The sequence below is a fragment of the Plutella xylostella genome, chromosome 23 (genome assembly GCF_932276165.1).
Source record: "Plutella xylostella chromosome 23, ilPluXylo3.1, whole genome shotgun sequence".
Lineage (NCBI taxonomy): Eukaryota > Metazoa > Arthropoda > Insecta > Lepidoptera > Plutellidae > Plutella > Plutella xylostella.
The window spans coordinates 1218838-1229334 of record NC_064003.1 but is presented as its reverse complement, the minus strand read 5'-3'; the positions used below and the strand labels follow the sequence as shown (position 1 = coordinate 1229334).

At 34.4% G+C, this 10497-nt stretch overlaps 2 non-coding genes across 2 annotated transcripts; both read right to left on the bottom strand.

The window, feature by feature from the left end:
• Positions 1-3142: 3142 nt before the first annotated feature.
• Positions 3143-3215, bottom strand: Trnaf-gaa. The gene has a single exon. It is a non-coding gene; the product is annotated as a tRNA-Phe (tRNA).
• Positions 3216-10210: 6995 nt separating this feature from the next.
• Trnam-cau lies at positions 10211-10283 on the bottom strand. The gene has a single exon. It is a non-coding gene; the product is annotated as a tRNA-Met (tRNA).
• Positions 10284-10497: the final 214 nt, after the last annotated feature.

Here is a 10497-nt window from a genome sequence, read left to right as displayed (position 1 = left end):
AATTTTAGCCGCTTCATTTATAGATTTCTATAGTACCTATATCCAAGGTACTGTCGGGGAAATCCATCCAGCCCGATCAGGCTTCAAGTGATTAATGTTTATAGTAGTTACCTATTGCAATTTTTGCGATATAGGTACGGTATAAGAAATTCAAATAAAATTATAGTACTTATTCATAATATTGCTGTAAAATCTTAAATACATAACCTAATGTGTGTTTTCATTGCCTGTACCGTGCTACTCCATCCATGAGCAAATGTAGCCAGAAGGCAAAACATGAGCTTTATTGAAAAATCTTGGGTATCGGTGAGTAAATTATACCCTTTATAATGTAATAGTATTAAACGCGGTGCCTTTAACAAAATGCGTGAAAATTCTTATGCTAATACCTAATTAAAAGTTTACCAGAATAATACACACACACACACGCACTCACGCCTTGTACTAATGTACTCCCTTGCGGGGTAGGCAGAGGTGCATTGCTACACCCACTTTTCGCCAGAGTGTTATGTTAGTCCCAATGTAATAGGGGGCGAGCCTATTGCCATTTTACGGGCACATCCAAGACCCGAGAACAAATATCTGTGTTTAAACAAATATCTGCCCCAGCCGGGAATCGAACCCGGGACCATCGGCTCAGTAGTCAGGGTCACTAACCACTACGCCATTCGATCGTCTTCCAGAATAATAATAAGATATAAAGTTCAATTCACGGCGTAGCATGAAGGGTACCTAAGTTAAATACTGAAGATAGGTATATTTACTGTCAGTGTGATAGAGAAATAGAAAATATATTTTTTTAAACTAAGAGATAACTAGAAACTAATATTCTTTGAAATAAGGAACTTAAATCATCACCACTTAATTTATGTTCGCCTTCAGGAGAATACCCTAACGAACGTGCAAAAGATTGTTCATACCTACCTATTGTTAATAATAATGTAGTAAGTACAAACCAGTTTAGGTCTGGACAAGATCTGCTTTAGAAATTTTCTTTCCAGTAGGTAATTAATATTCTAAATTGTTAACGATATATTTGCATACAATATATTTAGTACCGACTACTGGCGCCTCGCTTCTCCCACGCAAAACTAATTTGGAAACTGATATGCAACCTTGTCAAAGGAAATAATCTTATATGAACCGAGGGAGTATGGCTTTTAAATGTTCGCTTTAATGCGACATGGTTCCTCGTGTGAATGTGAGTAGTTTAGAATATTGTTCTCAATTAATTGTTTCTGTGACTAGTTTAGGCGACTAAATAGGCAATGTATGCCGGCTTGAGACAGTTTATGAACAGTATAATGCCGATCTGAACTGCTTTCTAAAGTGAATTCATAATAACGCGTGTGACACTCATGTTTGACGTTACGATCTATTTACTATGAGGTAAAGTGAAGGTTATCCAATAGGAAGACGAAGAAAGATAAACAAGGCCAAGAGCCGAGTGTTGTGACGCTCCTTGAGAGAGGCCTATGTCCAGCAGTGGATGATTATTGGTTGATAAACTTATACTTAACACATTAATATAAGTAGTTATTTTTGTCTTTTTCGTTATTCCCCTCAACGGCTAGGCCAGTTATTGAGTTTACAAGAATCATCATCATCATAATCATTATCAGCCTATAGCAGTCCACTGCTGGACGTAGGCCTCTCCCAAAGCACGCCACTGGATGCGATCTTTAGCTTATAAGTTTATAAGAATAGCAAGCATAAATCCATGTTTTTCCCAGTAATCCACACCAAAGATAAAAGCTTAACTTGCACTTATATGGCATTGCAAAGTTCGCATTAACAACGATTACCGTATTTAAAATATGAATGTATGGTTAAATTTCTGTATGATTCATTCCACACAACCCAGGCCCTTCGATAAAGGCGTTTGCCGACTAAATAGGGCCATTTAACCCATTTAAAGCTATGAATCAGTGGTAAATAGGGCTTAATTGCGAAATCTTCTTCGAAACGCTATCGAGTTAACACTTACCATGTTACGAATAACTGTTATTTCGTACTGCATCGCACTTTAAGTGAATACCGGGTATTAATCTTGATACTTTTATTTGCGAGTGCGTTTTTGTGAAAAATTGCGGCTAGTTTCACATAATTAATTATTAAATTAATGCATAGTTACGAGTGAAGTTGTGAGTCGTGCGTGATTCATAGGTGAGCCATAATTAACGATTCAATGATTTTCTTTAATTGAATACTAGCAGTTCACGCGCGCTTCGCTTCGCCTTAAAAAGTTTTCCCGTGGGAATTCTGGGATAAAAAGTAGCCTATGTTCTTTCCCAGGGTCTAAACCGTATGTAATATACTTACCAAATTTCATTCAAATCCGTTCAGTAGTTTTGGCGTGAAAGAGTAACAGACAGACAGACAGACAGACACAGTTACTTTCGCATTTATAATATTAGTTAGGATTAGTTAGGATTAGGATTAAACTTCTTATAAGTACAGGGTATTGAAAAACTGGTATCTTTAGTACCTAAGAGCCGATGATTCAGGTGGTCATTCTGAATAACTTTTGTTCACATAGAAACTTTTGTTGAAATTCCAAAAGCGGTTAAACAAAACTAGTTCAGAATAACCCCCTTGTCAATCTATAATGCGGATACCAACCAAACGTAACTAGTCCCGACTACACAACAAATTAATGAATTACATAAACAACATCTGCCTAGAGATATTTTGTATGACCTTTTAATTTACTTTTAATCAAAACACTTACTACTCAATCATTCTACATAATACTCGATGATATTCTAAAAGTTTTTCACTGAAAGAAATTCATAACTCGAAAAACTTCACGAAGTAGTGAAGTTAGTTCCTGGAAACTGCCAACAGATGGCCACAGCACGCCGCCGCCGCCGCAAAGTAAAATAATAATTACTCCCTTTCCCGATTATTGGCCATTAAAGGCCGTAAATTATTCACATAACGTTATGAGAACACTAATTATTGCCTCTCACTCGTAATTGGGCTTAAACTTTGTAATGCACGCCATTTAATAAAGGGCGCATACAAAAAAAAAATAAGCGTCTTTTTTTTATAGCTTTTTTAAACTTTTCGTAAAATTGTTTTTAGAATTTACGGCAAAATATTACATAATATAAGTTACAAGAAAATGTAAAAAGACACTTGCCGAAACCCGGGATTGAACCGGGGACCTTTAGATCTTCAGTCTAACGCTCTCCCAACTGAGCTATTTCGGCCGATGAGTATAAATGCGAAATTTAATATGATAATCAGTTCTATTCTTTTTTCCTTATACGAGAAGCAGTAGCCTTGCCTTTAGCTAGATAGAGTCCAACAACGCTTACTTTGCAACAGAAAAAAGTCCCTATAAGTATCAAAAAAGTTTATGAGGGCCACGATTTCTTACGATACCTTTTCCTCATTGATTTAGTCAAAGAAAACCACTTCTTAAACAATTTAATAGGGGTCACAAATTATATAGGCTGCATTAATTTCACAAAAAATATGAATACCTACCTGAAAAACACCCAGAATCAAGAAAAGTAAACGTAAACACCCGCCACCCAGTATTGTGCGTGGCTACCCTTTAAATTGGGGGCTATTCTACAGTTTTTTTATAAGTCGTAGGTCTTAGTACCTATATTTTACGAAAAGATTAGAACTCTAGATTTTTGCATAAGTACAGGACGCATGTAGAAAATTAGGTAAGTATGTACTTATTACACTTTCAAATAAGAACCTACCTATAACATTTTCTGTAATAAATAAATAACATAGTCAACCAAATTATTTAACAAAAAATAATAATTCGTTCAGTTTACGAGAATAACCCCCTAATGAGGGAAAATTTAAACTCAACATTAAATTAACATCAACAAAAAATGATTTCCGAGGTTTCTTATTAACGTACCTACGTAGGTAACCATTGATTTCATCGGTTGATTACAGCAATCATTGCAAGACCACAGTAATCAGGCTTCGATCGCTAAATGGTTATTGAATTTGATTAAAGAACAGAAATACTTCTTAACGAATACTTTACTTAATGTTATTATTACAGAAATTTAAAGTATAGTTACCTCTTCTAAAAATTCAATAGAAAAAGTGTAGGTACTCGTATTTGCATTTCATAGTCCGAATTCTTTGGGAAATGTTTTTTTTATTGTTTTATAAATGTCACTATTGCAGACGACTTTAAAGGCGTGTGTCTGAGTATTGCCTACCTGACCGCTTCATCTCACACAAGACTCAAATACCATTCGGCCGGTGGCCATTACAGACAGTAAAGTCACCCTTATGGCACCAATTTAGGGCCAAAGGGGCCGCAGGTAGCGTCATTAATTAAGTAAAAAGCGTTTAAAAGGTATCGCATCAGCACAAAAAGTATAATAAGTGAAAAACAATGAATTTACCGAACTTGATAACTCAATTTCGAACCTCCACGTTGAAAGAACAGAGAGAACTGTAGAGTTGAAGAAAGCTTAAGTTTTGTATTCACATAATTTATTATTTGCATATTCCGCATTGATTATCTACCTACACTCAACTACACTGACTTGCTATTTGTAATTAGTAATCACAATGAGAACAATATATCGATTTTTTACTAGTTTGTGTTAGTTATTGACCGAAAAATGCCTATACTTTATGATTCCGAATAAGGGTGTCACGTCACGTGATATTTGGTAAATTAGTTATTACACTTAATTATCAATATCATGCTGTGAATTTATACCTACAGTTAGTATAAGGTAGCAAACCACATGTGTCACATACTTATCAACCGCCAAAATACAGTCCAAAGTAACAAGAACTGTCAACTATAACACAAAATTAAAATCACACTGCTCTACTCCTTTCCTTGACAGGCAATATTCGGCGGCTTCGTTTGCCGCGAGATGCGCCCTGAATAACAATATTATATTAATTCATCAATAATATCGACCACTACGTGTCTGATTCATGAGTGCGATAAGCGAATTTATTATTTATCGCCTAACAGTATTGCGGGAGAATGCAGGTGGTAGCGATAGCCTGGTTCAGCAATTCTTTAGAGGAGACACCTTGGATGGGTGGTCACTAGATACGGCTGAACGATTTCTGTTGTTATAAGTATAGAAAAGAAAGGTTCTTGAGGTAATTAAATAAGTAGCTAGCGTAGGACGCGTAGTCGCAATCTTTCGTAGGTCACCTCCTCCTCCTTTGTACCACCAGGATACCTTTGGAAAGTAATAACAAAACTAAGCCTTCACCACTAGGCACTAGGCCAAAGTGGTGGACTAGGCCTAAAATCCATACTTCATGGGAAGTGAGACCTAAGCTGGAATGAAAAAAAATGCGAGGTCACAGTGCACTATTTTTATAAGTTAGCTCCCACCTCAGAGCCAATCAGAGATTATATTTTAGGTACCTAGGTAGTAAGATTCCTTCAGTTCTATTTATTAACATCCTATATCAGTTACAAAACATCAAGGCCCTCCATGACTACTGATAAATGTTTTAAGTTAATACCCAACTAACATCGTAGCGTTAAAAAAACTCTCATATAACTTGTATAATGGTTCCTTTCGAAAATTAAAGTGTTAAGACATAGCTGTATAAGAGTGTAGGAGAGTGCTCTAACTCACTTATAACCACGAAAGAGGCCCACGATTTTGAGAGTAAAGGCTTTAGAAAGTCTGTAAAACGGTGTCATTGAAGTGTTTAAGTTATAGAAAGCCTGTAGTATGGTGTCATTGAAGTGCTAAAGTTACTATTGAAGAGCGTTTAATCACTCTCAGCTAGAACTTTTACCGGTATAGTTGTGGTTGTAGAATGGTTATTTGACTCCCTGACTCTTATTTGTTAGTTAAAAAAGGGTTAAGTGAGTATGTTACCGTTTTTCGAATACACATTTACCATACAAGATGTATGTCTTTGAAAATAATAGTGTCAACAGCAATCATACGCGACAGTATTAGAGTGACAGTATTGATTTATACTAAATAACAGTAAATATAATATATTAACTTGACTTAACATGTTTTGTGAATTGAAAATAATATGCCATTGTAATTTTACTGTAATGTATACCATATTTTCCACCTCAATTTTAATGCGCTCCGAATTTATTAAGGATTTCAAACGAAAGATAAGTAAATATAAATTGGACGACTCAATTTTGTATTTTTTTGTATCCTTACTGTATGTCCATTAGTTTCATAAATCAATTGGCTTGACTGGAATGACAAAATTCACATAAATAAGTAAGTATTTTAAAGCAAAATATTATTTATCCCAGCAATTTATAGGTTAGGTCGCTAATGCAAATGGCGAACTTACATTTAAGACATATAGACTCACCTAAGTCATCTATTACACTTTTTGAAATAGAACACCCTTAGCCAAGGGTATTATGCAGTCTTAGTCGATCCGCACAGTCTTGCTTAACACCGTTACTTTTACTGTCTACTTGCCTAACGCCATAAGCGTAAGTTAAGTTAACCTTAAAGATTAAAACTGCATTGTTGAGTTTTCCAACACTGTAAGAATCTTGTCTTACTGCACTCTTGACAAAATCTCTTTTGTAACCAATTCCTGCAGCCTAAAGTCAATATGACACCTAAAGATTTATATGAGTATTAAAGGAAACCACTTAACAACCATAAGTGTTAACAAGTGTCAGTGAGCACTCTTGTATAGCTTTAGGTTCTAGAAACAGTTTAAACCTATAACATCTTAATTATAATTGCTTTCACTAATACCATTTTAACACTTAAACCTGCTGTTAACACTAATTTCATTTTTTAACTCATCTTTATCGCTTTATGTTAGAACTGAGATAATTATAACACAGTTATACAGGTTAAAGTTATAAAAATAGCTGTAACTGAGGGTAAAATGTTTGTTGGGTAGCGTTTATAGCCGTCAGAGGTCAGTAAGGGGGTTTAATTGGATCATTTAAAGGGTGCATCGTCAGGGTCTGAATTAAGGGGTAGGTTTTTCGTTTGATATTATTCAATTTTGTATATTTTGTAGCAAGTGAATTAGTAAAAAAGTGTAATGTATGAAGTTTAGGCAAAATATAAATAACGGAAAGAAAAATAATAAAAAATACTTAATAAATAGCTTTGAAAGCAGCCAATGAGTGATTATGAACATAAAAAGTTATCATTGGCCTTAAATACCAAATAAATGGGTACGTTTTAATGTTATGATTAATTTACAATCCCATAATAAGCCGCCCATTGTCCCTAAAAGGGCGGAACCAATGGTTTTGTGTTTTTTTTTTTAACTTAACTAGATTAACAAAACGAAATTATAATTATTATTACTGTTAAATAATAAATGACAGATCATTGGGATTTTGTTAAAATTAATAGGCTGATGAAAATTAATATTACTCTCTGATAATTAACTAAGTTAAAAGTATACTGTGTATTTATGTACCTTATAACATAGACATGTGGCAAGTCAGTATAGGTGTTTTTTGGTTTTCAGGTTTTGGGAATCTTTGGAATCGAGTCAGTATGAACCTTTATATTTATACTATATTTACTATACTTATATAAGTAATACTAACAGTAGACGGTTGTTAAATATAGTATAATGCCTATTACACAATATACATTCCACAGGTTGTAGGTATGCATGTTATTAATGTCTGTCCATCATCGGTATTATTTAAGTAAATAATGTTCTTAAGATAATTGTTAAAGCGTGATCGTATAAGTAACCAGACAGTATAAATAAATGAGTAGGGATGAATATGGTTTTTAATTAACCAAAATGTCTACCTACAACCTACCAAGACTAACTACGTACCGACTGTACGATGTACCTGTGAAGCCTTGTTCAGCACATATTTATTTGTTTATAAATAAATAATTGGGTGCAAGGTAAACTTAGTTTTTGTAAAAAATATAATGAGAGAAATCTTACCGCAAATTCGAATAAAAATAGTTCTAAATTTAATATAGTTCATTCCCTTTTTATGACTACAAAACTTATTATAGGTACCTACCTATTCTACATACCTACCTTAGTATAAATGCATACGGTAATCTTAGTGATTTTAATTATTTACCTGTATTACTATTTACAACACACGACCCGACTAAAGCAATCAATGCCTAATTAATCGTTTTACTATAGCAATATATGTTTATTTTATTGGCCATTCGATAATATTTCCTGGACTGTTATTGTTGAACTAATGTGTTTAAGACAATATTAATAACGACTAGACTGCTTCAATATGACAGTGTCCCGTTGTCTGTATATTTTTTATCGCCATAGACTAAAAACGTAAGTATTTAATTAATATTAATAATACTGAATACTAATAAATACAAGTAAAATACACCAGTCTGTAGAGCCTAGTGAATTAGACCAAAATAACTCCTAAATTATGTATGACGTTGTTCTATGTGGGTTACTAACTATACTTACTACTTATAAATTTACGAAATATAAAAAGGTTCGTTTTGACAACCACGAAATGTATGACATAAAACATACAAAGTCCTTGAATCAAACCTATTTTGAGATCTAAAACATACTTACATTTTAAAATGTAAACTATGAGTAACTAGGCTACTATTTAAAACCATTTTTCTTTCAACCTGTAAAAGGCTATCAGTTCAGAAACTTGAGAAATTGCTCCCAAATAGCCACTTCTCAACTCAACCACTCGCCTTTCGAGTCGAGCGTTATTAGAACTAATTGCAAAACTTACAGTGCCACAAACTTATCTGTTCCGGTGACAGCTCACGTAAATGTGTAATATTTCTTTATTCTATAAGATTTTAAGTTTGCCAGTAGTGGTAATTCGCTCTTGTGGTTTCAATAAACCCATCTAATCTATATCAATACATAATTCATTAGTAAATAATGAGATATGGATCAATTTAGTTCGCTCTCACCGGAACAGATAAGTTTGTCGCACTATATCGCCATAAGACGCGTCACTGTCAAGCGACTTTAAAGGCGTGCGGTTGAGAATTGGCTCCCCTAGTTCCAACGTTATCCGAGTGGCGGCGCGGCGGCGCGTGAAGGCATGTGCAAACAATGCCCCATTGCTGGTCAGTTTTATAGTCGCCCACTAAATAACTGTCAAACGCACAGAGTGCACGGAGTTCAAAGGTTCGCGACTCCTGCACAAGTTGAGCCGATGAAAAGTACGCGTTTTTTAAGATCTAGAGAGGCAGGTACTTATTGGAAATTTTCGGGAGGTTTGCCATATTTACTAACTGTGCGTAGGTAAGACCTTTTATTTAAATTAACCAAATTTTTAACTTATTTTGACAGATGCCATGTTTATGTAACTAAGGAAATTTTTGAAAGTATTTATTTATGTTACAATTTTTCTACAGACAAACAATAGCACAGTTTTATAGGCATCTGAAATTAATAAAACATAATGTTTTTTTTTCTGATTTCAGAGTTTTAATCACAAAGCAAATACATTTATGTGGTTTTAATACCTAATGAGAGTTGGTCCCAATGAAAAATTCATACTGACCTACCCACCGGAAGTACACTCATAAAAAAATATATAAACTGCCCTCTATCGGTTATATTTCTAATTATTAGCACATAAGTGCTTTACTACATTTTTTCGTACCCTGCAAGTTCGTATCTTTTCAAATAGATGGCGTGGTTTCAATGTCGCTGATGCTGCCATCTATCTTATTTATAATGAACTACGTAGTATACCTACTAAGGACTTCCGAATATTGTGTTTTCTTCTGTTCATGTTGTAGTGTACTTTAGTGTAGTTGGGGGACTGGTGGTCTCTTTTAATTTTAGAGATGGCGCTAGATGTCTTGCTGTGATTGATGCTATAATAAAATAATATCGCACTGTGCAGTGTGCAGTGTGCACAACAAACGTTGCATTGCATGTATCGTTTCATCATTAAATTCGTGAATCGTATAATTTAAATTTACTTTGACTAGATGTATGTCGTGTAATAGTAGTCAATTTCTTTTGCCTTTCATTAAAATACAGCAATATTTACTATCCGGATAGTTTAATTATAAGGCGCCAAATATAATACCTAAGGCCCTGTTCCACAATGTCTGGTTAGTGGCTACTTGTGAGATAAAATACAAGCTGTCACTCTCTGTTATTATATTTTTGACAGTGACAGCATATATTTTATCTCACAAGTAGCCACTAACCAGACATTGTGGAACAGGGCCTAAGTGTTACTAGTAAAAATATTAATAATAAAAATTGGCAAAAGAAATGCCCCGGGTGAGGATCGAACTCACGACCTTAAGATTATGAGACTTACGCGCTGCCTACTGCGCCACCGAGGCTTGTGTACGTGTGTTGAAATATCGTTTTGTATTCGATTACAAAGTTAGCTTCACAAACTCTTGCGCATAATAAAATAAATATAAATAGCCCACCGTTTTAATTTCCATACCCCGTCGGTTGTATCGTATTATCGCGTGTAATCTCTACCTCAGATCTACTTATATGGAAATAGAAAGTTACGATTAAAACAATGCACCAAAATACCCTTATTAA